General features: G+C 48.2%; 1 long non-coding RNA gene across 2 annotated transcripts in view; it reads left to right on the plus strand.

The window, feature by feature from the left end:
• Window positions 1-6,939: 6,939 nt before the first annotated feature.
• The window catches only part of LOC125691197 (uncharacterized), a 32,411-nt gene continuing 14,343 nt past the window's right edge, over window positions 6,940-25,007 (plus strand). Inside the window, exons 1-3 of one of the 2 annotated variants that reach the window (XR_007376039.1) lie at window positions 6,940-7,006; window positions 22,780-22,933; window positions 24,471-24,526. This is a non-coding gene — a long non-coding RNA (uncharacterized LOC125691197). Of the gene's footprint in view, window positions 7,007-18,173; window positions 18,393-22,779; window positions 22,934-24,470; window positions 24,527-25,007 lie in introns of those variants that run through there. The other variant, XR_007376038.1, reaches the window with a different exon arrangement.

Genomic DNA, 25,007 nt, shown 5'->3' on the forward strand with positions numbered 1-25,007 from the left:
CCGGCAGCCGCGGCTCTCGGCTACGGCCACACACGCCGAGTCTGGGGCTTGAGCGGGGCCCCGTAGCCTGCGCGCATTTTGCGCACATTTTGTGCGCGGGGGGTGGAGGGGGGGAAGGAGAGCACCAAGGCCGCGTGAGCGCCCACCCGTGCGCCGTACGAGCGCGGACAGGTCCATGCGTTTCACCGATGCACACACACACACGCGGAGCTCTCCGCCACGCGTGTTTCTTCCCCTCCCCTCAATTCATTGTTATTATGTTCTCTGTTCGCCCCCCGCTTTCCCTCAATTTGTTATTATTATTTTCTCTGCTCACCCCCCTCCCGCTGGCCTTTCCCCCTTCCCGCATCCCGGATCCTCTTCCTCTCCCCACGCCCGTGGGCGCGGAGGGAATATTCGCACGGTGTACGGACGCGGTGCGGTGCGGTGCGTGGCTCTGCTCTCCCTGGGGGGGGGGGGGGACCCTGCGCAGAGCCCGGGGTGCGGCGTTTGTGCCCAACTGCGGTGCCGCTTTCTGCTCCGTGCGTGTCAGGTGTGTGTCACGGGAACGAAAAGAAATAGGCGCGGGAAAGGGGATGCTCCTGATACCGTTTGGCCGGACCTCGTGGCTAGAATTGATTCGTATTGCTGCTGCCTTTGTTGAAATGTCTGAGAGCGTACATGGGCTGTAACGGGATGTTGGGAATAACTCTTCAACGGGAGCGCAGAGGCGGCGAGGGGTGAGGGCTCGGTTCGTTCTTTTCCAGCATCCCCCTCCCTCTCCCCGGTCGTTGCTCCATCGGAGAGAGGAGGATTTCATTTCGCCGTTTAAACCCGGGAGAACCGCGTCCGTGTCCTGCGGGACAAGTCCCGGCAGCCCCGCGGGGACCCGAAGCCCGTTCCGCTGCCCTCGGCCGCTGCCAGCCGGGACCCCGCTGGCGTTCGGAACCGGTCGGCCGGGGGAAGGAGCCGAAATCTGTTTTGTGGGGCGGCATATGTGGGGGGAAAGACGCTGAGAGCGAGTTGGTGCGAGGCATCGCTCACCCGAGCGTGTGACAGCGCCCGTCGGGCCGAGGACCCCGGGGTTCCCCCGGTTCCGAGCCCCTTTCACAGCCTTTTGCTGTGGGGACGCATCCTTCGCTCGGTTCGTTCCTCACACAGCACAGAGCCGTTGGTTATTCAATAGGCACACGCGTGCTTTCAGTGCAAGGAACCAAAGAAGTAATTTATACGGGCTGATATCTGCTCCTTTTCACATTCAAACGTCGCGGGTCTCCTCTTGGTAATAAATGTCAGCGCTGTAAAAGGGAATACCCGGTCCTACACAGCCGTGGTGTTTCACCGTCTGCAGTCGCTCACCTGCTGCTGCCCCACTGCGCGTTTCCCCCTTTCCTTCACGACTGCAGAACGAATAAACGTGCGAGCACTGCGCTGTTTATCCATCCCAACACTTGGTATTTTCAAAAACCGTGTGTCCGTCCCAACACTCGGTATTTTCAAAAGCTCTCTCTTATTTTGCTGAAGAAAAAAAAAAAGAGAGAGAGAGAAAAGAAAAGGCAGAAAGAAAGGGGGGGAATAAAGGATCTGTGAGCGCGTCCCCACGCTCCCGGGCCGTGCGATGTTCCCACGGCGTTACCGCGGACACAGCCGTTCCCATTCGCTGCGCGCTCACTGCGCGGTGGACCCTTTGCTCCTCCGGCGATGTGCGGGGCTGTGCCAACACCCGGAGGTTTCAGCTCAGGGAAGAAGGAAAGGGGGGCATTAATCCGGCGTGGTTTGCATTCAACCCGTTTTGCAATAGCCCCTCTGATTCTATAATTGTGAACTGACGCAATTGCCGGCTGCGTGCTAAGCTACATACCTCGCAGCAGCGCGACTCTGGTTTCTGCATGCGGGGCACAAAAGTCACCATTGTGAGGAGCGAGAGTGGCATGTTCTTACGGTGATATTTGGTGCGAGGGCGGCAGGAAGGGCGCCTTTCCCACCGCTTTCTCGGGATACCACCCAGAAAGAGGTCTCGGCGCTGGGCTTTCGCCTCCCCGAAGGGCTCCAGAAAGCGCACCCAACGCGGCCTCCGGCTGCCGGCATCGCTCGGTGCCCCACACGGAGCGGGGCTGGAGCCGGAGGGGCCGGGGCCGGGCTCGGGGACCCCGCCGGGCAGCGTCGGGCCGGGGGAGCCGCGCCGCGGGGCTCGGCGCGTGTGTGGCCGCTGGCGGCCGTATTTACGGAGATGTCAGTAAGAAGGATGGCAGCGGAGCGCTGGGCGGAGGGGCCGCCGTCTGACCTGGGCAAAGCCAGGTGGGCCCCCCCGACTCGCTCTGGGAGACCCGGGGGTGACCCGCCCGCCGGCCCCGGGCTGTTTGTGTTTAGACGGAGTCAGAGCTGCATTTCTCTCTTTCTTTTGGCTCCCACATCACAGCGGCAGCCCTGCAACTCCGAGCCCAGCCACCCAACCCGGCTCTTCGCATCTCAGGATGCGGCTTTCCGCGTTCCGCAAACGGAGGGCAGGGAGAGCAGCTCTCATCTTTTCGGGGAGGGGGGAGCAGGAGAGAGGCCATCTCCCCGAAATCTGTGCTCAGCTCTATGCCAGACCCACCCACTCCGGTTTGGCAGCACTGTACCTTCTGCCCTTGCAGTGCTGCGCGGCCCGAGCTCAGGGGCTGTGTGCGCGTTTTGTACTTTATTTGTGCTTGCGTTTGTGTTCGTATTTTTGTTTCTGTTACCGTAGGCTGACGACTTCACAGCTGAGTCGGAGCACTATTCCAGTCCCGGGTGGCTTTTGTCTTTAAGACATAAACAACACAACTTAATACGAAAATGAACTCTCCATCCCTCCGGCATCCTTTAGGCTCTCATTCTTGAATGGGAAATGAATTGCCCTTCACCGTAAATGCGGCAGCGCTCATCGGCTTCGTGTATTTCACGAACGCAACGCCTTCGTTTCACCTTTGGTGTCTAAAGGCGAATTTTGCATTTAATTCCCAGAGCAGAGCCGGGGCCATGGACCGGTCGGAACCCGCGAGGTTCCTCGTCCCGTCCGTGTGACACACAGGTGTCGCGGCACCAGGAGCGCAAACAAAATCGCGCTGAGAGGAACGGCTCGCGTTCTTTCTGCACTCGGGGCAGAGCGGTGTCACACAGAAAACACTAAGACCAAACCGACCCGCAGCCGCATAAATCCCTTTAATCTAGTGGGTCCCCAACAGCTCCGGCATCTCACGGAAAAAACAACGTTTGAGGACTGAGGGGGTGTGGGGGTTAAAAACTCTCTCCTAAAACGACAAAGGAGACAGCCTGACACGGATTTGATTTAATTTTTTTCTTTCTTTTTCTTTCCAAGGTCCCTTGTCCCTTTTGTGTTCCTTTTCCTCCCTTGTTTCCTTCCTTTCTGCGGGAGGGGCGGCGAGGCTGGAGCGGTGCTGAGCCCACCGGCTTCTCTGGAACCGCACAAATGGAACCTCGCGGGGCGGCAGAGCGGGGAGCGAGAGGGAGACTCCTGCTCCATCCCCATCTACTGCCATGTATGCGGGAGGAGAGAGACCGATTTGTAGAAAGGATTTATTTACTCCAGAACGAGGCGGCAGCTCCTCTCTGGGCAGCGATAAGCGCTTGGCGATTCATCACGCACCCGATAGGGATCAGACTCCGCGCTCATCATTCCCTTCTCTCGAGTATTCCGAGGGCTGAGCACAAGAATGAGTTTGCGGGAGGGCTGCGCTGCCCCGCGGCAGGCAGATGGGGGGCAATGGCTTCTCCGCGCCCGCGCAGCTCCCGCGCCGCACCCTCCGGCCACCTGCGCGACACCGGGCGCTACGCGAGACGCGGGCGCCCCCTACCGACCGCTCCGCGCCGCTCCGCGCACCTGCCGGGCCCCCGGGAGCCCCGCGCAGTGCCGGGTCTGTGCGGTGCGCGGCTACGCGATGCCAGCTCTGCCGGGGCCGCTATTTCTCCGGCCGTGCCAAGGAATGTCTTTATGGGTTGCCAGGCTTGCCCGTAAAACCTGCGAATGAAACAGTGCCGGTTTCCAGGAAAAGCGCTCCTGGTTTTTTTTTTTTGTTTTTTTTTTTTTTAAGCTGCCCTTTTCTGTCTCGTTACTGCCCTGCTCGGCCTCCGACGAAACGGCTCCATAAAGCTGCCCGTAAACTCGAAGCACAGGCTTTTGCACCTCCGTATGGCTGCAGAGGAGGTGCGAAGACGCACACGCGCAGCTCGATGAGTGTGCGGATTTCGGAGTGTTACGAGGCATTGACGTACAGTAAGCACAAACGCACCAAGGAGCTCTGTGTTCCTTTAGGGCTCTAGGAGCAAAGGCAGTGCAGGTCGTAAGGCTCTGCTATCTGCATACGTGCTTTTATGAGGCTACAAATGCTCTCTGCACAGTTATTCGTGCGCTGCCAGATGTAATGCGCTACAGCTGTTTGCATGCAGAAAGGAGCAGTGCTACAATGCAATAAGCAGAGGGGAAAGAAGGCTTTAAAGAACAGAAACTTTAGGGTGTAGGTGCTGTTTTCCACAAAGAAAAAGCCATGCACAAATTAGTGGGACCTGGGGTCCCACTGGCACTGACCTCAGGTGTTCTGTAGGTCCCTGTTTCCAAATGAGGCAATGTCCCATCTGTCCCATCCAGGCCAAGTAGGGCCAAGTCCCTGTCCTGCAAAGCAGCAGAGGCCACAAGCTTCTGTCCCATGCTGAGTGATTGCACTAGGAGTGCTTCACTTGCTAACCACAAGCACAGGTTTTTTAGGAAAGAAGAGACACTTGAGGGATTATTTATAAAAGTTATTGAAGTTATCTGTTTAACTTGATAATTCCTGAAGGAGAAGCAGAGATTATCAGCTGAGGCTTACATTTAGAAGTAATTACATGTCTGACTGTGGGGTACCTGTGTGGCTGGCTGGGCACAGGGGCACGTTTCAGCTCTCCTTCTACACGTGCTCTTTCCTCTTGGTTACAGTGGGGACAGCAGAAGGTCTGTGGGGACAGCAGGAGGCCACAGGGCTGGCAAGAGGCCTTTGCGGACAGCAGGAAGCTCTGCATGAAATGGTGACCAAGGCTCCCGCAGCTGTCCCTGTGGCAAGAACACCCACAGCAGCAGGTAATGTGCCCCTCCCACAGCAACTGACAGCCAGGAGCAAGAAATGTTCGGGCAGCTTACATCATCGTTTGCCTGTATCATTATCAAGGAGGAACTGAAAGCTGTTTTATGAGGAGCAGACAGACAAGACTAGCTTGAGCTTGAGACATAAAGAACTCAAACCACTAAGATACCTGAAGGCATCCCAATTAAGCGATATTACCATCTCGATCAAGATGCAGTCATTGTTAGTAAGCATCCCTGATTTCTAAGTGAGATATGCCAATGAAACAGATTTCCTGATTAGGTGCACTTAAATTAAGTGGAGAGAACTGCATGGAGGAAATGTGGAAGAGCTCTTGTATGGGCCAACTTCATGGGCACTGTGTCACCTCCACTGACACAGAGCTTGGACCGCTAACCTCAAACCCACAGTGCTGCCCATGCCTGGGGCTGTGTGACCATCCCACCTCCACCCTCTGCCTGTGCTCCCAGCACAGGGAGCAGTGCTGCTAGTCATGCCCACAGCCACCTGCATCAGAGCACCTTGGCACCTGTGCTCTGCCAAAATCCCACTGGGTGCTGAGAAGGAGGCAGAGTGGTATCTGAGAGCCTGCGGGGGCTGATCCGACAGATAATGGCTTGGGATTTGGGATGAATCTGAAAGGAAGATCCTCATCAGCTCTGCACTGGATATTTCTGAGTTTTAGAGGTCAGACTTGCATAGTTTTCAGGTGGAGGGACTCCAGGTGACATGCTCTGGCAGTAGGGCTGAAGGGCAGGTTGGGGAGGAAGAAAACACAGGCAGCAAGTCTTGCAGACACTGGTCCTTCTTAAAGCCCTGAGCTGCGCCTGCCACGTGAGCTAGGTGAAGAAAGAAGGGCCCTACACTGAAGTCCAGTGCTGATGCCCCTCTTAACATCCACTCTGCTCTTAACATCCAAACTGCTCTTCTGGTAGGAGACCTCTGAAAAGAGCCTGCAGTGAATGAGCTTCTGGGGAGAGGTTTGTGTCTCCTCATGCAACTTTTTTGCTCCAGAGCCCTGCCTTGTCTCACATCCCCACGCTGAATAAGGCAAGGAATGTGAGCCCTCCACCACACCTCTAGCTTTCAACATTTGCTGAGCTTGTTTGTCTATTATTTTTTTTTTTCCCCTGTGACTTTTGAGATTGTAATCTTGGCAAGGTAGGGACTGCCTCCTCTTCTGTGTTTCTATACCATCTAGCTCCTGGTTGTGTCCAGGATCTTGGGCTGATGTGCTAACAATGAATAAGCACAATTATCTGGGGGGTTCTCTTTGTGGATTGCTCTAAAATGGATTGAGCTGGAAATGTACCAGTTCCTTTGGAAGAGGAGGGCTTACAGTAACCACTTGATTAAAACGATCGCTCTCTGCAGGGATGAACACAGGTGTTGCTTTCAGTGATGTTTGTCACAGATTTGCATACAGTGAATAGCACACCAGGTCCCTCTTTCTTCTAAGCTTAGGGGATGGCAGCAGCCGTCTAAACCTCTTTGAAGAAAAAGATGACACAGAGTTTTCTTGCTGACCTGAAGCAAAGGTGTACTCTCGAGGTGTGCCTGCTTTTCAATTTGCCTACCTATATGAATTCTAAATGTAGCAGCTTCATGCAGTTATTTCATTTCAGAGGTCCCCTCCAAGTGTCTCATCCTGACCTCGTATGGCTGCGTGGCACGCAGTCAATCAGTACAGAAATCCATCTCTGAATCTCTTCTTCTTCATTTTTCTTTCCAAATTCTGCTTTTCCTTTCAAACGAGGCCAGCTCCTCAAGCCATTAGGCTGAATTGCATCAGCTGTGGCTCTGGCTTGGGGAAATTAAAGGTGAACACCTGTGCCAGCTCAGCATCACCACAGTGCATGAGCACGTAGAAGAAGTTAAGTCACTGGAAAGCGAACAAGGCTGGAGCCTTAGTGGTGCTGGTGGATCAGGTGCGTGCTATGTGCTAGGTAGTGTCCTTGGGAGAGCTGCTTCTTTGGGCAGCCTTAGCGGTGAGATTGGTTTCTTATTCTGTTCAGTTTGAAGACTGGCCGTTATAAAATGTGGCATTTGGTGGCATGGTTGTTGGGTTCGGGGGATTTTTTTCAGAACTAAGTATATGCATCTTCAAAATAATGTTATGTCTTCTAGTATGGTTCCCACTGAAGTGAATGGAGATGTCCCTATTAACTTTAAAATGCAATTTCCTCCACCTCCTCCTTTGTAAAAGACTTAATCAAACATGTTTAGCGGAAACCTACGAGAGCTGTCTAATGACTGACTTGCTTTGCCCAGGGAAAAATGTAACCATAAACTGAAACATGATGCTGAAAACCAAGTTTAGTAGAAAGTGTTTAGTCTAGTGCTAGATGAATGATGGAAGCGTGTATTTGTGAATAATTTATTTGACAATTGGTGTGAGAGGGGGGAAATGACCAAGTTCTCTACTCGTCTGTCTTTGCCTATCTACAAAACTGGCTGAACAATGCACAAACAAATTGCTAATATGTATTCAGAAGCAGAGAAGTTAGCTTTTGTCAAAGGCATTTTTAGCGGAGACTTGGACTACTCCCAGATCAGCTTAATTTTCTCGTGTTCTTTGCATAGTAAACAAAGGAAGTTGTTCTATTAGTTACTAAATCCAGTATGACTATGCATTTTGCCAGTGATGTTCATGTTCTATTGCAAATCCCACACTGTGAGGACTGCAAACATTGGAGCATGGTCTTCCTGGCTGTGGCCAACGTACCAAGACTTGAGTGAGCTCAGCAAGCTACATCTTATAGGTTGTGCCCACCTGCATCCCCTCCTTGGAGGAGTTCTTTGCTGGAGCCTTCACAGCAGGAGTGCTGTGGATGGCACGATGCACAAGGCTGAATGAGGAGAAGCTGCACCACTTAAGAAGGTGTGTTCTGCGATCAGGAAGGCTGCCATCTCCATATATGATGACACAAACAGTTGCTGATTGCCAGACAGAAGCTGCTCATTAATTATTTTTCCTCTTGGTGAGAGAGGAAATGCAGCCAAATGGCGGAGGCTCTGAAGAGCTGGCTTTATTAGCTTGACCTGACAGCAGTGCAGAGGTGTTTTGCTTGGGGACAGAATCTACATTTTGCCTTGCAATTTAGTGAGCTTGTCTGCATCACCTCCTACACTTCCTCCTACCTTTGCCTTCCCCTGTGACACACCCAAGCTTCTCTCTCAGTAGTCCTTCATCCTGTGCCACCTTTGCACCTTCTGCCATACCACCAAATGTGCTTTAAAATTCTAGAATAAATATGTTTTTAGTGTTTTTTTTTTTAATGTATTTTTTCAACAACATAAAATGAAGATGTAAGAACATGGCTCTTGCAAACCGTCTCACTGATCCCAGATTTTGTGCTGTTGCTGTCAGTAGGTTTTGGATTAGGCAAGAACTTGCTCCATGAGTTCCCAGATATGTGCCAGGCACCTGCAAGCCCCCTGGGAGCCTGAGGAGCTGCAGTAAATGAATAACTGTAACCCAGGCCCTCTCAGCCTGCTACCTGCCCACACCTCCTCTGTGTGCTATCAGCTGCAGCAATCACCTCTGCTTATCTCCTCTGAGGGGGATAAGTGCAGTCTTCAGGTGCTTGCTTCAACTGAGTACTTTATATTTGGGTGGAAATAACCTTCTTCGTGGCTTCAGCTCCGTGTGCCCAAGAGTGCAAAAGGAGAAGCAAAGTGGGTCCTCTTGCACCACGGGCATCGTTTAGTGGATGTGGTGGTGATGGGCTCATGGTTGGACTGGATGATCTCAGAGGTCTTTTCCAACATTATGCATCTGATTTAATGCTTTCTCTAAGTTTCCATAGCAGAAGCTGCCTTGCAGTGAAAGAAAATGGGCAATAGTGACCCTTAGGATGTGGGGCCATCCTGAAGTGAGGTTCAAACTGCTTGGGATTAGTGGAGGGTGAGGGTGCTGTGGTGAGGTGCTGAGAGTCAGTGCTGCTCCTCCCGGAGCCAGAGGCATCTCAGGTGATCAGCACGTAGAGCAATAAGCTCTGACAGAGGAGCCCTGGTAAGAGCTCCGTTTAATTTCACTGTGGTATGTAGCACTCCAAGAAAACTCCCCGACTCGGTCCTTTTCCTTCAAGCACAACTCCTTATCAAGGTTATTGGCAGCAATTCACTTACAGAAAGGAGCAGCTGTCATGGTATTCCCACATACAAACATGGAAAAACAACCCCTCCCTGCTTTCGGTACAGCGATGTTATGTAGTAAGAATAATTACAATATTTAACACTTGTATCTGCACTTTTAATCTTCAAAGCACTTAACGAGTGCTAGCTACAGGTAATTGTAGCTGCAGAGTGATGGGTCTGTTTGCAAAAAGGGAAGAACTGTGTGCACCCCTGCTCCAGCAGCCCTGTGCACAGGGAGCAAGCCAACACAGGCTCAGTGACAGGGACCTCTTGGGCCCCAGGGATGCTTTTTTCCACTGCTTGTCACCACCGTCCTGCCAGGGGTCACTGACTCTGAGTGTGCAGGTGGGGTTGCTCAGGTTGAGCTTCCCCATCCCGTTTCAGTCCCAATGGACTGACTATATGGCTAGCTGTTCTATGTGACCCGGTTGGTCTATATGACTGACTCTATGACTTGGCTTGTTTGGAGTGGAGCTGACGAGGGATGAGTGGCTCAGTGGGCAGAGCTGGGAAAGCAGTGACTCCTGGCAGAAAATAAGGTGACAGTGAGAGGCTTGCAGGAGGTGTGTATCTGAGAAAGGGAGGCAAGCCCATGCTGATTCCTCCTTCTCTGAGTCTGTCTCCCCATCCTGAGGAACTTAGCATGGGCTTGGCATTGGCCCCAATGTAAAAGGTTTTATTTGTTTCCTCGTCATGTTCATGTGACTTTTGGCTCGCACTGGAAGGAATAGCAGCACTTCTCCTGTCTTCTCTCTCCCTTTGCTTTCTTACAAAGTCTGCTTATCTGAAAGCATTCAGGTAAAGCTCTCTCTGCTTAGAGTCGGAAATGGTGGATTTCGGAGTCGGTGGATGTGAAATGTGTCATCAGAGCACAGAGCTTGCAGGGTATTGCTGCCTGCATCTGGGAAGCCAGAGAACAGCCCTGCACGGGGCATCCTGGCCATCCAGCTCAGCACCTTGCCTTCACAGGCAACAAACCTCTGTATTTATTAACCTAGACCATTCCCAGGCAAATAAATGACGTCTGTGTTGGATGAGATGTTTGTGAGAGGTCCCTTCCAGCCTCCTCTATGTGCTGACCGTTCTGTTTAGATAACTTTGAGGCCCATGTACCTTGCAATTTGATTTTAAACAAAAGCAAATCCAACTCCAACTGCTGGAACTTTTGTTTTCCCTGGAAATCACACTCTTATCTGTGTAGTATGAGTAACTGTTCTTCCTGCTGTTTAAGAGGAAAAATAAGGTACTACATACAGTACAGTAATGACAGTACATTAAGAGGAATTGGTTACTCCCAAGTGGTTAGCTTGCATTCAGTTTTATTTTAGCTGTTTATTCACGTTATCGTTTTTCCCCTTGAGGATTGTTATGGGGGGGGGAAAAGGATTGTGAAACTCTGAGCTAGTTCTCTCTTGTGCTGCAGCTTCATTATTACGCATGTGACTCTGGGAAATAAAACCTTTGCTTTGTGAAAATATACCCCATTAATGTGCTGTTTCTGTCCCTTTGATTTGTGAAGTTCAACCACATAGCTGGTAGTTAAGAAATGGATTACACTTTTCTTTTGAAGGCCCCTGTCCTGAAATTAATTGATGAGATAAGAATCTTGAATCTTGCTGTTCTCTTAAAAAGAAGCGGGGGGGGGGAGGGAGGGGGGGGGAAGAAGAGGAAATAAAGGCAAAATAGAAACGATAAGCCTTCTAGGCCTTGTTGTTCCAGAGGAAAGCATCCCATCAGGCTCAATTCCCAGCTTTCCTGAGACACGAAATAAAAAATGGTCTGGAAAGAAACACATGCGCAAACCAACCTCAGAGGTTAACCTCACGACTCTGGAGTTCCTACTCCTTCCTGAGGCCTCAGACATTGCTGTTGGCAGGGCTGTGCAAGGGGTCAGCTCCCAGAGCCAGCTGCTTCCAGGAGCGCTGCCCGGGACAAGCTCAGTGCTGGGGAGCTGGGGCTGCTGCCTGCACTGCTTTGCAGGGCTGGGAAAATAACCTGAAATCCTCTCCGTTCTTTGTGCATTTCCAATTAAATGCAATCAATTGCTCAATCAATCTTTTGCTCTTAATAAAGTCAGTTATCTTTTTCCTTCTCGTTCCCCTCCAGGTTTCTGAACAATTGTTCAGACAGACACAACAAGCAGCTTTTGTAAAGGAAGAGTGTAGGCGTTTCCTTTGGCTGTTTTCACTTTCTGCCTATTATGTTATGCTCCGCACCCTCCCCGAATCCTAATCATATACAATAAGTGTTCTAGGAGTCTTTTTTTTTTTTTTTTTTTTTTCCATCCAACTGGCATGGATTGAGTACCCTAATTTGATAGCAAAATCATGCCAAAACATTTGAGGTAGGGGGGAGGAGAATAGACATTTTGTCATCTTTGTGTTGCTGATGAGTCAGACTGTTTAAACTAAGGAAAGGTTTGAAAAAGGGAAGGGAAATGCTCCACAGCCTTATCTACTCCAACATTAATTTGGGTAGAAGGTAGGAGTGGAGGAAGTCTGAGTAAATCTGTTCCTTATTCAAGTTGTCTGTAGGTGGTTACTGCCGTCTGTGAGATGAGGGGGGATGCACTGAATTGTTGCCCACTGTGGTGACAGTGAGGAAGAGTGACATATTTGCTTTCCTTGGTTTCTGCATGTGCTAAAGCCACACTTGCTTGATGTGTGTGTGTAAAAAAAACCACCAGTACTGGTTGCAGCTGCACTGCTCTAACTACCCTGCGTTTCCAGGTGGGAGAACGCTGCAGCTGTGCAAAGCATATTTGTACCTAAGTAAATCTGCCCATAGGAGGTCTAGTCCTGTTCAGCTTTCTTGGCTTACAAACGAGCTGTCCTGAACTGACATGATCACGCAACCACAAAGATTGTACATGGGTCAGGCCACGTCTGGAGGCAGGGCTGGATGTTCCCCTCTGAAGTGGGTGAGAAGGTTATGGTGAGCGTGTACTGTGAGACTTATGGGAGAAAAAACCAAAAAGGTGCAGTCAGGAGAAGGGTGAGTGACCTGGATGGGAAGAAGAGGCAAAGGGTGTGGTGCTGCAGAAAGTGCCAACAGCACAGCCTGACTTAAACTTTACCTAGGCTTGCCCGCGTGTTGATTTTAGTATAAGGACGGTCCAGTCAGGCCTCTGTGCTTAAAGGACAAGAGAGGGGAAATGTCAAGAAAGTGCAGTTACCTCACTGTGAAAAGCAAACAAACTGAGTTAGTGGGAAACCTGGTGTCCTGGGGGAGCTGCTGGAAATCGTGTTACGTAAGGGAGCATTTGCACTGCAGCAGCTCTCGCACACGTCACCAAACACAAGCTTGGCCCTGTGCTTGCCCACAGCCCCGTGGGCACTGTCCACTGGAGCACCAAGCGAGTTGTGCAGCCCTGTGCATTGCTACCAGTCTCTGAGAACGCTGGCTTGGAGCTAGCTCAGATGGACCTGCCCTGGTTGCAGTTGCTGCGGTGCAGATGTTCCCTGGGAAGTTTAGAAAAGAGTAAAACCCAGACAAATATGCTAAAGGTGATAACGTGGTAATGAGAGGGAAGTGCTACTTTAGCTGAAGCGCTGTTTTCAGCTCTGTTTTTGAGGATAGCCTTGCTGGAAGGCGAGGAGTTGAGGAAAAAGTTTGTTCATCTTGTTATCCAGCCACTTCACACCCTTGTCACAGTCCCTGGCTGGTGCAGGGGAAGGCAGGTCCTCTCCAGCACACCTTGAAGGATGGATCCTGAACAGAAGTGGTTCTGAGGTGTTGTTATGGTGGCAGAGGCCTGCCGAGTGCTGAGATTTCTTGTGGCTGCCCCTCTGTTTGGCTTCAGGAATGGAGAAGCCATGCAGGAGCCGATTGCAAGCCAAGAGGCTATCTCCTTGCACTGGGGTGATCCTCCCTTGGCTGGGTCTCTTGGCCTCAGGGCTGTTTGTGTTGTGAGGATGGCACAAAGCAGCCGTACTTCAGGGAAGGATTGGGGCCCAGGCCTTATCTCACTTTGATTATATTAAATAATCTATCTGTCTGCCACGTTATTTACATAACTCTTATTTAAATAGTTTTACATCAGACACACTGAATCATGAGACTGAAAGTCTAGACGATGCTTGCTAGGCTCAGCCTGCCCTTGGCCCTGCTGCGCTGCCGTTTTTCTTCTTCCTTCCTCCAGGACTGCCCTGCACAGCACTCGGTCCATAGACAGAAGCGGTTTCAGGTGTTCAGGGTGAACAAAACCCAACTAGATGGGGTGAAGGAGAAGAAATAGGGGAGCGGGATGGAGTTGCTTGCCTGATGTTACCAGGTCAGCTCTGGGTATGCTGCAGAGCAGAGATTGTTGTCTAGATGAATGTAGGGAAGGGCTTCACCCCTGAGCCTACCCTCCAGGAAGCTGCTGTGGGAGATATTTCACTTCGAGAGGAGCGGACAGGTATAGGGTTACAGAGTGCTCAGCGGGCTCAGGGGTGAGAGTGAAAGCCGGGAGTCGGGAGGGAGCAAGCAGAGTAAAGAAGACATTTGTCATCGGAGAGAAAGCCAAGGAAACACGTTTGTTTCCCTAGGTTCTCTCCAAAAAGCACGTTATAAATTACTAATCATTCACAAAAGGCCTGTGTTACAGCATGCTTGACAACCCATCCGTCCCTCCCGAAGGCACATAGTGTCACGCCCCGCTGCCGTGAGCTCCGCCGCGGAGCTTCACCGCAGACCGCCTCCGATGGCGATACAGCGGCGGGGCGCCGGGGCGGCGTGGAGCAGCAGCGCCACCCTGCGGCTGCCACGGGCAACGCAGAAACGGGCTGCTATCCCAGGAACCATCAAACAGCAACACTTTTTTTTTTTTTTCCTTTTTTTTCTTCTCCCTCCTTTAAAAAAAAAAATATCTTTTTATCATTTTCTGTTTTTTTTTTTTTTCTTCTTTTTTATTCCTTGAATCATAGAATCACAGAACGGCCTGGGTTGAAAAGGACCACAATATCATCTAGTTTCAACCCCCTTGCTATGTGCAGGGTCCAACCACTAGACCAGGCTGCCCAGAGCCACACCCAGCCTTTTACTTAAGCCGCTAGCAATCCATACAGTAACTTAGCTTGCAAGCTCAGGGACCCCCTGGCAGCAAGGTGCAGCAAAGAAGTGTGTGCTCCTAAATTGAAGAGCAGCGGGATGCAGTGCTGTGCTTTGCACATGCAACTCAACGTGTTTTGCAAAGGTCATTCTTTCTACTCTCAGTTTACAGGTGTAGAAAATGAGGCATGAGGGACTGCAACAGGTACTGTAACAAATAGTACCTACTTGGAACCATAAATTAAAAGAGGGGAGGCTTAGGTGAGATATTAAGAAGAAATTCTTTACTCAGAGAGTGTGAGGCACTGGCAGAGCTGCCCAAAGAAGCTGTGGGTGCCCCATCCCTGGAGGTGTTCAAGGTTGGATAGGGCCCTGGGCAGCCTGAGCTGGTGGTGGCAGCCCTGCCCAGAGCAGGGGTTGTAACTGGGTGGGATTTGGGGTCCCTTCAAACCTAATCTATTCTAGGATTCTGGGTGTACCGCAGCAACAGTACAGACAATCTGAAAATGAGGCCTGGCCTCTCAAGATGAGCTCTCAGAGCACTGATACCTTTGAGATGAGCAGATACTTTTGCAAAAGATTGAGGAGCCAAGTTAATTCAGTGGAGTTAAATCACACTGGCATGCTTGTTGGTAGAAAAATTCCTATACGTTCCTAAGAGGATGGCCCAGGTTTGCTGTCTCCTGCTCTAGCTGCCAAGCTGCGCTGCCTCCTTTCAGCAACTGGCTGTTGTGAAAGAGGAACTTGCTGTTCTGCAGGGTCTGTTTCCCAATAGGGAGGCTCAAAGGGTGGAATTGTTATTGTGGAGACTGAGGAATTACAAGCACACACACACACACACCCCATTCTGATTTCTGCAAAAGGAAGTTGTAAGTTCAAAAGTGAGGATAGGAGCAGCTGAGGTGATCCTACCTGAAAGCAGGGCAGGATGTGATTGACACCTCTGGGCTGATTCAGCATGCAGGCACGGCACGAGGTGTGTTGAAGTTATTTTAAGGTGCTGTGGCCTGCCTGAGGGCATCACAGAGTTCGGACGCCCCGCCAAATAGATGTGACTCCCCAGGGGAGGGGGTGATCTTCTGATAGCCACACCTTCCCCATTTGCTGCCTGGGAGCAATTGTGTGTGTGTGTATATATATGAAAAAAAAAATATATATATATATATATATAAAGGCTTTATTGACAGAGGAAAATGAATAATTTGTACTGGAGGAACACAAGGGTCATTGTTCCTCTTCTGCAGCATGACTCATCTGGATCAAGCTGTCTGTTTGGTATATCTACTAATGTGGCAACGTGGAAAAGCTAACCCATAAGTGCTTCTTTTGTTTCCTAAAAAACAATCCCTGGGTGCCTTTTGGTATTTTTCAGTTTTTCTAAGCCTGCCATGTATTGGAACGAGAAGAGCGCAGGCACTTTCTTGGCAAATCTTCCATAACTTTTTCTGTTCCACCCATACACAGTGCCTTCTTTTTCTGGGTTTGCAAAAGAAGTGCTTTACACACCTCCAAAGTGAGAGGAAACCTTGCCATGAGCCTGAAGTTGAGCGCAGTGTCATGCATTGGGCATGCATGGTCCAGCATGGATCCCAGCAGTCTGGACCCAAGTGTCACCTGCCCTGACCCCATCCATCACTGCTCAGCAGAGGATGCCAGCCTCACCCCGTGCACCCTCTTCCCCCCCCAACTGCTCTTTTCTGCCTACCATTGCCCTGAGTGGGCAATTCAGCAGTGCATGTGGCCTCCCCCAGCTCCCCTCCCTTGCACAGCTGCCGTGTCCTGCCCCTTTGGCACAGATGTATTGCCCCATGTGTGATGCATCTGGGGAGCACGCTGCCCGCAGAGGAAGGATGACATTCATCCCTTGGCATAGGAATGCTTCTGAGAGCTTTTTTTTCTCTCTCTTTTTGTGCTTATTTATTTATTTATTTATTTAAGGTACCTGACTTAGCCCTTAAGTATTAATCAGAAGCAGGCTAGTATGCAAATAAATCTACTACCCCCAATTAGAAAAAAAAAAAAAAAAAAGACTTGAGAGAAGGCACTTATCTCAGCACTGCTTGGATAGCTGGAGCAGCTGCGAGAGAGCTAATAGCAGGGTTGAAACTAGACTTGCCAGCAATTTCATTCTTGGCCAGACAGTCAATTTTTTCATGCTTTTGTCTGGCTGTCTCTCTGTAGGGCTGCACAAGGAGAGCAGTTTTACTTTCTTTCGTTGCTGTATGTATATTTTTCTGCTGAATTCATCTATGACTGCCATAATAACTCAGTGGCACTCTGTTTCCAAGGAAGCTTGAATGACTGAGTAATGAAGATGAATCAGGATTCCAGAAAAAGGGAAAATCCTCCTTTTGCACGCAGTGCAAGCCCAATAACCTGCTTCTGCCAACCCGTCTTACAAAATAAAAAAAGAGGCCTTCATTTGTACCTCCCCATTTCCCTGTGAGTACAGTGAAAGGATTTTTTGTATTGCCTGCTGTCGCCTGCGCTCTCTGTGCCCCTTCTGCTGCAGGAAGTGGGCAGAGTGGCGGTTTTTAATAGGAACTCATTTCACATCCCTGTGTGCCTGTTGGTAGAAGAGGTCACGCTCTCTGCGCTTCGCTCCGGCTGGGATCCTCCTTTGGACAAAGGTGATGTGTCTTAGAGTGCCTTTGGCTTGGCAGGAGCCTTTATGAAAATACCACAAGTTCAGACAATGCTGGTTACGAGGAGCACACGGCGTGTCGTATGTGGGAGGATTGGTGCAGAGTTTCCAGTAAAAACGAAGTGACTTAGAAAGCTCTTCTTCATCCCGGTGCATCTCAGGAAGCGTATTTGGTATCTGTGTGTCTGGGGGAGCATGGGGTATGCTGTGTGTTTGGACATGTCTGACTGAAGGTCTTGGGAATCGCTTAGCTCCTCGCTAGCACACAGCGCAGGTTTCAAAGTGTCTCAGAGTATTCTTTTGCATCCACTGAAAGCCTGCCTTGGATTTTAAGCATTACAGGGGCCAGAGTTTCGTCTGCTCTGAATCAGGGGAAGGTAGTGGTGCTATGTCAGTTTGGGACAGCTAAGAGGTTGGCCTTCCACTGTCCCAGTGCTGTAGCGCAGTGCAGGCAGAAGGTATGAGGACAGCCTGCAGAGCACAGTGAGCTGTTGCCATGCAGTTTTGTCAGCTGTTCGGGCAAAGTGAGGATGCTGCTGCCATGAGACAATTTCAGGCTGTTGCCAAAAGCTGTTTTGTGTCTCTTGGAGACTTTGTCACATTTGAGGCCATCTATTTCCAGCTCTGCTCCTTGTCAGTAAAAACGAGGTTGCTGCTTATTCCCTCTTTCTCTGGCCTCTGCACATTCAGCAGGAAGGGGAAGGCTGCTCCCAGATTTGCTTATTTGTTCTATGCTACCTCTGAGCTTCAGAAAACTCAGGGATGTTCTGTGATCCTATCAGCAGGTCCTAAGCAGCTAATGGGAGACTTGGAGAAGAATGGCCTCCAAAAGTGGAGGTAGGTGGCTTCAGGGGATGAAAGCCACTTTTCACCTGCTGACTATCCCACCCTGCCCTTAGCGGTAATCCCCTGGGACTCAAGTGCCTGGCTGAATCTCTTTGGCTTTTGCACTCTCAGAAGGGGCATTTTTGAACTCACTGTTTGACTGATAGTTGAAAGTGTATGTCCTATTTGTTGTGAGGAAAAACACAACAGAACTAAGAGGAAAAAAATTTCAGCTTTGTTTCTAAAGATCAATAGCATAAGATTTTAACTTCATAGCCATTTGCTGTTCATCCCACAGCTGGGTCAAGTCTCCTCGTTATGTACCTACTGGAAATGTAATGGAGCTCTGCTCATTTGTGTCAGCTGGCTCTACAGCTTGCCACTTGTTTCTCCTAGATTGACCCATAAAACCCTACGTGGGCTGGGATTTGACAGTCCAAGATAACACACTTGACTTCTTGAGGTAGTCTTTCTTCTAATGGCACTCAGCTGACCAAGTTAAAGTACTCTGATTCTTACCTGCCTGTCTGCATTCCTCTACTGATGAAGAATGTAAGGTGCTCTGTCCCTGGTTGTCCCAAGGCAAGGCTGGATCAAACTCTGGGCAACCTGATCTTGTCCCTGTTCATTGCAGAAGATTTGGATTAGATGGCCTTCAGGAGTCCCTTGCAACCGTAAGGATTCTATGATTTTATCATTTTGAGGCTGGAGCCAGGAGTGTGATGCCAAAGATTTTGGAAGGTCCACCCTCAGGGAGCTGTGACCTCTGCTTAGATAAACTGTATGTCTTGTGCTCCAATGCCCCTCATTTTCTACTACCTCCCTCTCTTGTGAGATTGATCTAAAATAAAAATACACACTTATTTGTAAAGAGTTGTCTAATTTTGGCGGTATGTTAAGGCTTTGGGTGACTTTTTTCTTCAGTTAAGTTCCCAAGAGATGGGGCACAAATCTATGACCCTGAGGACTCAGATCTTTTTGGTGATGTCAAACAAAACTCTGAGAAAGGCTAAGGGCATAAGTGCTATTTTCATCCATGACATGAGCTCCTTAAGAACTTTGAAAAGTCTCATTCTATGTCCAAATTAATAATGCAGTGCTTGGCCCACAGCAAGGAGGCCAGCAGCAAACAGACAAACCCAATCTGGGCTATGATTTCACTGAGGTCATGTTAATCTGAAAAATGGATGAGTATGACTCTGTTTCACATACCAAGTTGTCTTCCAGCACTGCAGATGTACATCTGTGTTGGAGGATTTCAGTGGCCAGGAGTCCTCTCCATCTTCCCTTTTCTCCCTCTTCATCTATTCGTGGCCTCCCACAGGCAGTACAAAGGTGAAAGACGTGCCTCTGTCTTGAGTGTGGACATGCCCTAAATGTTCCCAGAGCTCTATTCCAGCTGAAGTTGTTCCCTGACTTAAATCTTGTCTTCTTTTCCATTCTCATTGTGACAATCAGGTGCTGAGAATAAGACTGCATTTGGAGGTGGCCAGTAACTATACACTCTTTTTTTGCTGTTGTTCCCTCTGAGTATAGAGCTAGAGGGAATGCATCTCTTTGTCTTTTAATGCTTGATTTTGACACAAAGGATATGCATTTTATTCCTTAGTTTAGCATCTGTTCTAAAGCTATTGCTCTGTGTTTTGCAACTAGTATTCTCTGCAAAGAGCTGCATCTGTTGCTGTTTTCAACTGCAGTTTACTACCTACTTTGGGGACGTCCCTCTCAGTTTTCCAGAAGATATACTTAAGAACTGCAGTCAAAATGGATTGGTTCAGTCAAGCTCTGCAATTTAAACTGTTTGACTTCTCTGGTGCAACACACTAAGGTTGAGATGTAGGTAAGACTAGAGGTTGCACTCTGTGGATGGCACAGTGCGAGCTGATATTAGATTCAGAATGACTGTAAAGTCAGATACAATTATGAGCTTCTTGTGCAAGATCTTTGCTGGTAGACAATCCAGTGTTGAAAGAATCACTCCTAATTTGCAATGAAGTAAGGAAGATCAGAGCAGCCATTTTGTCTGCCGTATTTGTTGTTCCATGTGTAACTCCACAGGCCTCAGAGGGAAGATCTGCACCCTTAAAATGTTTATTGAAAGCTACATTCAGCAGTGGTTTCCTTCTAAACTTGGCTATGGGTTAGGAAGCAAATTCTGAATGTCATTCACCAAAGTATGTTATTAAAAACTGTGTGTTTATACTGAGAAGTACTTGTGGGTGAAGCACTCCTGAAGAATTTTAGCAAGCCTCAGAAGTAACTTTAAGACCAAAGACATTGTGCTGAAGAATGCATTCAGGTATATTTTCCTACCTATCACAAGCAGATTGGATAAAGGCAAATATACTTATCTGGCTCAGCATGCTCTAAGAAGATCAAGTGGGTATGAATACTGAGAATGTACCTTTTTGCCTTCCAATACAAAGGATGCAATCTGAACTCTTTTTAGCTTTGCTGCTTCTCCATTCTGGGACACTGTTGTATCATCAGTCACATTGGAAAAAGACAGATGCTGAGACTGAGGCTATACTACATAGTAAATCTAAGCATGCCTGATAGCCTTTCTTGGCCTGGGAACAAAATTGTCTTTGCTAGTAAACTGCTAGCTTGTTCTCTGATGTGAGCATGGTCCTTTGCGGCTGCCACTTGCTCTGAACAATTCTGGGGCCTGATTTGGCAACTGGAGCATGCCAGGGACCATACTCAGTAGGCAGCTTGCTTGCTGCTACCCTGCTTAAGAGGCTGGTAGACTGTGTTTTACCAGCTGGCCTGAATATATGAACATATGGCAACAATGGCCAAGTTTACTGACAAAGATATAGCCTGACAGTAATCTGGCATGGGGTGTGCATGTGCAATACTGAAATTCAGCATGGAACATTCTAGCTATTCAGTGATATGTGCAGATACGTCAGTTGAAATCCTGGGCTTTCATGACATGCTACCTTGAAGTAGAGAGAGGTCGGACACTGAGGTCAAATTCTACCATGTTGGGTCTTGGGAACTCCTTAATGGGGTATGTGTGGAGTTGGCCTTTGCCAGCCTAAGATACTTGTAACTGACAACAAATACTTGTAACAGTGAGAAAGGAAAACCATAACTGGAGTGAGTGATCCATTGTTCTGTCTCATTCCTAGTGGTTTTCCTATAGGCAAGAGCAGAGCTGGGGTGCTTTGCTCATGATACCAAGTCAAAGGCTTGACTGTGCCATGCCTGCTGAAGCACCTGAGACAGGTTGTTAAAAATACCTGAATCTGATGAAACTAAGCTCAAGACTTCTGTTCAAAATGTTCATGCCTTAACTTCCATGGCTGCGCACTTTGGTCTTGAGTATTTTTAAATACTGATGTCATCTAGTCAGAATTGCATTGCTATTTTATTATGGAACAGAGTATTTTGGAGGCCTGAAGGTAAGGAAGACTGTAGTATTCACAGGTGTATTTGTTTCCAGCTTGGTTCAGAAAGAAGTGAATGCCTGGGGCAAGTATCTGAGCACAATTTCAAAGAGGCATTGTCACTTCTTTGGTATTGATGACACAGGGAGCCAAAGGAGCAAGACCAAGGTGAGCACAGGAGTTGCGCTGGGACAGGGAGCCTGTGTGAACTGGTAAGAAGAGACAAGGGGAGTGAACTTAGGATAGATGCTACAGTGGTATTGTCATTGTGGTATCTCACTCTTAACCAAACATTGCCTGAACTGGAGGACCAGAATGCCAGGCTGAATATGAGAAACAAGCTATGAGCTGGTAATGAGAAGTAAGAGACTAGTAGTAGGCTGTAGCCAGAGTAAGAAGGAGGCTTTGTGTGCAATTTATGGTTCAGACATTCATTTGATATCTGTTTGGCCTTCAAGCTGAGTGGGACTGTTTCAAGTGGAGAAGATGAGGCTCAGGGGAGATCTTATTGCCTTCTACAACTGCCTGAAAGGAGGTTGTAGTGGGGTGGGTGTTGGCCTCTTATCCTGGGTAACTAGTGATAGGACAAGAGGGAATGGCCTCATATTGTGCCAGGGAAGATTCATGTTGGATATTAGGAAAAAATTCTCCTAAAGAGTGGTAAGGCACTGGAATGGGCTGCCCAGAGAGGTAGTGAAGTCACCATCCCAGGAGGTGTTCAAGAAATGTGCAGATGAGGTACTCTGAGGAACATGATTTAGTGGGCAATACTGGTGGTAGATGGACAGTTGGACTAGATGGTCTTAGAGGTCTTTTCCAACCTTTATCATTCTATTACTCTAAGGGACAGGGTCCATTTTCTGTGCACACACCTCAGTGATGTGCTAGGTTTACTGCAGCTGGGCAGTGACTCATGACAGCTGCAGGTCTCTGGGCTCTTGCAATAATTCACTGAACAGAAGAAGGCTTTTCCTGCGGGGAGGCTTGATCCTGTGTCTTGCACCCATGCAGACCAGACAGAAATCTCCATGAATGGCTGTGGACTAATGCTTCTGAGCTATTTTTTCTTGCATAACAACTACTTTTTTTCTAGTTCTCTCTCTTCTTTTGCACATTATGTCATTTCACAAGTAAATTAACCTGGTTTGCAATAAATTATAATTTACATATGGTTCTTAAAACGCAATAAAGCAACATGGAACTGTGATCAGGATTTGTGATAATTAAATAGTTGAACTTCATTCTTCTTACAGGGCTACAGGGTCAAACTAGATGTGCAGTAGTTGTTTGAGTCTTTCTGTCACCTTTCTTGCTTTCCAGTTCAGTATTTTTCTTCTGCTGAGATCTTTATGTCTCTATGGATTTCTACACCATTTAAATACAGCATAAAGAATGGGTAATCCATATTGTGGGTGCAAGCTATTATCATGGTCCTTCTGCACATAGTGTCATCCATGATATCATCAGTTTATCCAGATGTGATAAGAAACCAGACTGCATTCTAACATATTATGAATTTGCATAATTTGAGTAATGCTTGTCTAATTCTCAAATCGTTGTAAATTGATTTATGTTCTCACTATAAACTTCTTGTTTGCCCCTTCCTCCCCCAGTCTTCATGTCAACTGTGAATATAATTAATGTTTTTTTCTACTTCTGCTTCTAGATAACTGCTGAAAATTTTAAACAAACCAGAGCTCTGGCAGGACCCTGCTAGACGCTTCGTCCAAACATATCATCTTACAACTCAGATAAAAGGATCTGCTGGATTTTCTTTTGGCTGAGATAAGACATTTGTATTCATTGAAACCAATGTTAATGTGAGTAGAAAGAACTGAGATCTAAATTAGATAGATAAGTCATTAAAATGAGGTTATTTTCAAGACAGAACAGTATGAAAAATGGAGAGCGAGGGATGATTTGCATTGACTGTGGACTTTATTTCATGTTGGGTGGTGCTACCATAGTATGTGTTTGCAAGTCACTGAGTAGCAGGCAGTAGGAAGTGTTGGGTTTTGAAGACTCTTAAGTCGTCCATTCACTGAGAGCTGGAGGCAATTGGTCTGAGACATCTCCTTCTTGTCTTACTGGTGCATGCAGGAGTAAAAAGAGAACGAGAAGAAAAATAGACATCTGCCTCTCCACCAAATCAGATATGGGCTTTTATTTGGGTTTCTTTTTGACCCTCCCAACCATGTTCAGTTGACATATTTTCTGCTGCCATTTAAATATATTTGTAACAGTAAGACTTATAAAAACAATAAACGATACAATAAAATATATATTAAACAGTCAAATCTGGCAGATTAAAACAGTGAGGCAGTGCCCACACCCTGTCTTCACCTCACGGTCCAAAGCCACCGCTGAGTGCCTGGCAAGCTGCTCGAGTGGAAGTCACACAGAACACAGGCTTGGAAGGGTGTCCACTGCAAAGAGATGCATCTCAAAAAGGATTGCCTGTTTGGCCCTCAGATAGAGTTTTCTCCTTGTGGGAGGCAAGCTGCCTTTCATTTGTGCCTCTGTTCACATCTAATTGTGTCCCTTGCTCTGGGTCTGGTCCAAGGCCAACGGGAAGACTTTTGCTGGCTTCAGTCAGATTTTGGATCAACGTCTTTGAAGGGAATAGTTGGTAAAAAGACTGCGTGGAGGGCTATGAAGCGCTCATGCATGTTCTCTTTGAGCGTAATGGCATGCTGCTCTCTGAAGTGTTGCATGCGTGAGTACAGGGCAGAAAAAAAAAAAAAAAGAAAAAAAAAAGAGGAAAAAGTGCTAAGCCAGGAGAAAGAGGGCAGGGGAACTCGATCCTGCATGAACTGGAGTGCAGCTGCATAGCCTTGAGCACTAATGTGCATAGTAGCAAAAGTGAGGCCCAAAAGGGGAACGTTTAACTAAGTGCCTCAGCAGCACTGAGAGATGCTTAAATGCATGTCTCTCCAGACATGCCTGCTGTGAGCCTGGGTGGGAGCATTAAGGGATCCTGAGATTTAGTGCTTTATGGTGAAAAGGACCAAAGCAATGTTTAATGTGCACCTGCATGCAAATCCCTGCTGGGACTGGCACCAGGACATTTCTCAGCACACGTAATGCTGCGTGGCCATGGCTTTTCATGGGCTGGTGGATATTTTCTCACTTAGCAAACTCAGTGTTTCTGGAGGGGCTGATAATGTGAATTAAATTAAATTTTAAAAAAAGACCCAGATAAATAGAGTAGGACAAACTACAGCCAAGTAAGATGCTGGGTAAATGTTTGTGTTGTATCATCAGTGGTGACGGAAAGAACCAAGAGACAAATGTGACCAGACAGTAAATATTATGGAACAAGCACTAGTGATCTCAAATATTTTGCATCTTTTCAAGGTATGAAGGGCAGCTACACACAGATGTGTTTCCTCGCTCTCCTTCTACATCAGCAGGTAAGACTTCTACTTACCTCAGATCAATGGTGTATCTCAGAGAGGCAGGGTTGAGCATGGAATACATCCCCAATAGCTGCTGCTTCCTAGTAAGGAGCATATCTCTAAAAAATATTAACTGGAACCTTAGTAATGAACCCAGAAGCAAACAATGGAAATTTCAAAGAGCATGGCACAACTGAGAATGAAACAAATTTGCTTATGGACTGAACCCAAACTGGAATTCTTCCATTCTGTGTTCAAGAAATCCATCTGGGATGCTTAAAGACAGCTGCCACAGACAGCAGGAAGAGTGAACTTCCTTTCCCCAGGCCCAGGGCTCACGTGGTCCTTAGCCCAAGGGTGTAATGAAAGCTATGGAAACTGCACTGACAAATATGATGATGTGGAAGGTTTCTCTGACTGAGAAACTTTTGACTGCGAATGAGCTCCATAGGGAAGCCTGACTCAGGCTCCATAGAAAATGAGAGGGAAGCCAAGC

The sequence above is a fragment of the Lagopus muta genome, chromosome 3 (assembly GCF_023343835.1).
Source record: "Lagopus muta isolate bLagMut1 chromosome 3, bLagMut1 primary, whole genome shotgun sequence".
NCBI classification, from domain to species: Eukaryota; Metazoa; Chordata; class Aves; order Galliformes; family Phasianidae; genus Lagopus; species Lagopus muta.